The 4,750-nt window shown below is 48.1% G+C and overlaps 1 protein-coding gene across 1 annotated transcript in view; it reads left to right on the plus strand.

The window, feature by feature from the left end:
* The first annotated feature begins 4,618 nt into the window (after positions 1 to 4,618).
* SUB1 (SUB1 homolog, transcriptional regulator) overlaps positions 4,619 to 4,750 on the plus strand; it is a 19,039-nt gene continuing 18,907 nt past the window's right edge. The window contains exon 1 of the mRNA XM_006019105.3: positions 4,619 to 4,717. The gene's annotated coding sequence lies outside the window, so the exon portion shown is untranslated. The remainder of the gene's footprint in view (positions 4,718 to 4,750) is intronic.

Here is a 4,750-nt window from a genome sequence, read left to right on the forward strand (position 1 = left end):
GTGCTATGTTGGCTAGCACTAAGGAAGAAAGAGACTTGGGGGTCATCACTGACCACAAGATGAACATGAGCCTGCAATGCGATGCGGCGACTAGTAAAGTGACCAAAACCCTGGCTTGCATCCATAGATGCTTCTCAAGCAAATCCCGGGACGTCATTCTCCTGTTGTACTCGGCCTTGGTGAGGCCACAGTTGGAGTACTGCGTCTAGTTTTGGGCTCCACAATTCAAAAATGATGTGGAGAAGCTTGAGAGAGTCCAGAGTAGAGCCACATGCATGATCAGAGGTCAGGAAAACAGACCTTACGGCGACAGGCTGAGATCTATGAGGTTCTTTAGCCTGGAAAAGCGCAGGCTCAGGGTTGATCTGATGGCCACCTATAAGTTCATCACGGGTGACCATCAGTATCTGAGAGAACGTTTGTTCACCAGAGCACCCCAAGGGATGATGAGGTCGAATGGTTATAAGCTACTGCAAAACCGTTTCAGGCTGGACATAAGGAAGAATTTCTTTACTGTCCGAGTCCTCAAGGTCTGGAATAGCCTGCCATCGGAGGTGGTTCAAGCACCTATATTGAACACCTTCAGGAGTAAATTGGATTCTTATCTTGCTGGGAGCCTATGACCTCAGCTGACTTCCTGCCCTTTGGGTTGGGGGCTGGACTCAATGATCTTCCAAGGTACCTTCCAGCCCTAATGTCTATGAAAGTCTATGAAATCAAAGTGAGGTCATGTTTCCAGTCTTTTTTTTACAGTTTGTTTTGCTAGAAATGTGTATTTTTAATATGAAAGCTAGAATTCTCATTTAATCACATGACTCAGATGCTAAGGCCCTAGACACAGGTTTATAACCCTTATGCATCAATTTGGACTCAAGCACCTACTCATCTAGGGACCATGACATACAAGCAGTTGACAAGGTATGCACATGCCCTACAGAATCTTTCAGCAAGGAAATGAAACATGCTCATTAAAGTTAAGCAAAATAACTGGTTTCTTTTCTGTTTGGAGTCTTGGGCCTTCTCTACATGACAAGGTTTTGCTGGCATAGCTATCTGGACTACAGGATGTAAAAAGACCACATCCTGTAGTGTAGATGAAAGCTGTGTCAGCAAAACACTGGGTGTGTACACAACCCTGCAGAGGAAGGTTTTTGCTGTTCAGGAGAGCTGGTATAACTCTGGTAGCACAAAACCCCCTTTTGTCAGCAGAAGTGTGTATATACCAGGGTGTTCTGTCACTGTAGTTAAAGCAACAGCAGCCCTGAGGTGTAAACTAAGTTTACCATAGCAAGGATGGGAAACTAGGTGATGGTGGGAGGCTAAGGCCTAGTTTACCTTGCCAGGTTTTAACTCTACTGTAGTTCTGCTGGCAGACTTCACATGACAGCAATGATGACAATGATGATGAGGAAGAAGATGGAGGCAGTGAAAAAGAAGGGATGAGCAATGAGGACAACAGAGAAAATGAAGATAGCAGCGATGATGAAGAGAGCAACACAGACTAAAGACTAGGGAGAACAGAAGGGTGAGGGAGGTGGAGAGATGGAAAGGGAGCAGGAGGTAGAAGGAGCAGAGGCAGGCCAGCGTGACTGTATTGGCGATATGGATGGGTGCGTGGGTGTGATTATTGTAATGGGAATTTGATGCTGTAATGGTGTATATGTTTGAGGGCCTGTCAAGTGAACTGGACCATTCTTCACAAGACAGGGAGGTGAAAGTAGAGGAGTGATTGTGTACATATATATGTATAAGCATATAAATATATTTTTGCAAAAAACCCAAACAAATGTCACATGCATTTATACTCAATGCTCCTTTGTCGTGGCAGAAACTTCTTTTTTGTCAGCCAAATTAAACCATCTCTGTCAAGCTAAGTAAAGCTTCTGCCACATACTAGCAGCTGACAGAAGGCACATATAGACACTCTTGTATCTGCTGCTGGCCACCACAGTCCCTTCAGCAGCTACTGCTTCCCAGGATGTACTTGGTACTCTGCTATAATTGCAGTGGTACTGCATAGTTGCCAGAAGTGCACGGATGCAGGAGTGCTCTGAGTGCAGCTACTGTTTGCTACGAGTCAGTGTAGACAAGGCTACGTAGGTTGTAGCCGTGGTGGTCTAAGGACATAGGCAGACAAGGTTCTTTGGGTAAATCTGATATCTTTAATTAGACCAACTCAAATAGATGGAAAAATTCTTTTTAGCAAGCTTTTGGGTTTAAATACCCTTCATCAGGCTGAGGAAGCATCTGCAGTTGGTGTGTGCTGTTCCTGGATGGAATGAATAGTAAGGAAGCCAGAGGCTGGGCTGCATGCAAGAAAGGCAGTCAGTGAAGATGTAAATTGAGGAGTCAGTGAATGAGAGGAATGGGGGGGGGGAGGGAGGCAAGGAATGAATGTAGCTGGTAAATAGTGGAGAGGTACCTGGGGAGTCAGATGTCAGGAAGATTATAATGTGTCATAAATCCAGTGTCTTAATTTAGTCTATGATTTTTTTGTATACAAGAGGTTGATGAAGTGCAGTTCATAGGCTCATCTGTGAAAGGTGTTTTGTAAATTCCCTTTGAGGGTTAGAATGAAATTGGGAAGCGAGTGGTTTTCTTGTAAGAAATGTGCCCCCACCGGTAATTGGGTATTCTTGTCTTTAATAGATTTCTGGTGCGCATTTATTCTGGTGCGTAGTTGTTGTTTGGTCTCTCCTACGTATTTTCCATCAGGGCATTTAGTGCATTGGATGAGACATATATTACATTTCTGGAGGTGCAGCTGTAGACAAGGCCAGTATTGTCAGTGTCTGAAACCAGTGAAGGACCCTAATAAACGAAGTTTGCTAAGCACCCAAGAGTCATGTCAGTGCAAGAGAAGTACTCAGTACAGGATGAGCAGCTTGAAGATTCTTCAGAATACCTATATATCTTGGGCATTCTCTGAAAATTGCTGCCACACTAGCATTTAATCAGGATGGACACAACCAGCTTATGTAATAAAGAGATGTTTAGACTATGTAATGCTAAAGAGTAGGGGTAGGCAACCTTTTCTGACTGTGGGTCAGAATGACCCATCACAGGTTGGAGGTGAGCTGGTGGATGGGTGCTAAGATCCTGGTACCACTGCTGCTTGTCTCCCCACTGGCTCCAGGAAAATGTCCCCGGCCAGTGCTTCTCCTCATGGTGGCATGGAAAGAGCACCTGCAGGAGGTGTCCTATATTGCCAGAGGCTACTGAAGCCCCATCTGTGGGCCACAGCCAAAGGTTCTGCAGACCAGATCTGGCAGGTGTGCTGTAGGCTGCCCACCCCTGATTTAGAGGTCTTCTGATAAAGAATTTACAACCTAAGCAGAAGGACTGGGGGAAAAAAACAAGACTTGACCGTGGGGCTGGTAATTTTTCCCCAAAGTTCTGAGTTATAAAGACTGCTATAATTTTTCTGTGGATGTAGAACCTGCTAAATAACTGACTTGGTTTAACCTCAATAATTATTAACCCAGAGACTGACTCAGCTCCCCAGTTATACCTCCTTACTCAAGAATGTGTGCCAGAAGGATAATGTACTTATGTCAACTATTGCAATTTTTATCACAGGTCTCCCAATATACTTCTCAAAGCACACGGTCCTGAAGTCAAGTGATTCAAGTTCAACTTTTCTAGAAAATTAAAAAAATACATGCTTGTAAAGGAAAGCTTGAAAATGTGTGCGTAATTTAGAGGCTCAAAAAGCAAAGGAAGAGATTTTTAATATTATTAAGTTGATATTTTGAATGTTTAGGACTGATAATACTGGGACTCACCAAGCGATAATATGCTGATTCTTTCAGATCAAAAGAAGGTTGGGGGAGGGTGCAGACAGAAGAATGCTTTGGAGGGCGGCCGGGAGCACTGGAACATGTCCCGGCGCAGCCCGGGCAGGTCTTGGACGTGGAGAGCTACACAAACAGGCAAGAGAGCAGAGGGTGAGTGTCGTGTTTATGCAAAATGACACCGCCGGACAAATGAAGGTCTCTGGCTGCAGAGCAGGCAGCAATACTGCATAAGGCTCTACCCATTCTCCAACACTAGAGGTGTCATCATTCGGAACCAACCCTCAGGAGATTAACCAGGGGGCTGTTCAGTAGCTACCCCAGCGGGGGCCAACCTGCCTGCCAAAACACTAATGCCTGTGCCCCTCCCCCAGTGCCACTCCGCTCCGCTCCTCCTGCTTTGCTTCCTACTCCCTGCCCTGTGCTCCCCGCCCGTCTGCTGCTCTGCCTTGTGCCCAGTGAATGCCCGAGCTGCTGCTCTTTCTGCTCTATCCTGTGCTCCCTGCCCAATGCTCATTCTGCTCCCTGCCCAGTCAGCCACTCTATTTTCTGCTCCCTGCCCGATCTGCTGCTCTGCTGCCTGCTCCCTCCCATGCTTCCTGCCCTATCCGCTGCTCTGCTTTCTGCTCCCTGTCCAATCCGCTTTGGGCCCCGAGGCTGCCCGTGCCGCTCAGCTGCCAGCGCCCCCCGGGGCATACGCTCAGCCCGCGGCGCGGCACATCCCGGCCCCACGAGACTCCCCCCCACCCCCCGGCCACGTGCCACGAGCCCCAAACCTCACCGCGCAGGCGCGAGGGCCGACCTTAGGCCCCGCCCCCCACGTGGTGCGAGGCGGTGCGCAGGCGGGGCCCGGCCGGAGACGTCATTTCCGCTTGTGTCGCGGTGCGGAGCGGAGCTGTGCGTGGAGCGGGACGGGACGGGACGTGAGTGCCGGGGGGGCCGCACCCGCAGCCGGC

This window comes from Alligator sinensis, unplaced genomic scaffold (assembly GCF_000455745.1).
Source record: "Alligator sinensis unplaced genomic scaffold, ASM45574v1 scaffold347_1, whole genome shotgun sequence".
Taxonomy (NCBI): Eukaryota; Metazoa; Chordata; order Crocodylia; family Alligatoridae; genus Alligator; species Alligator sinensis.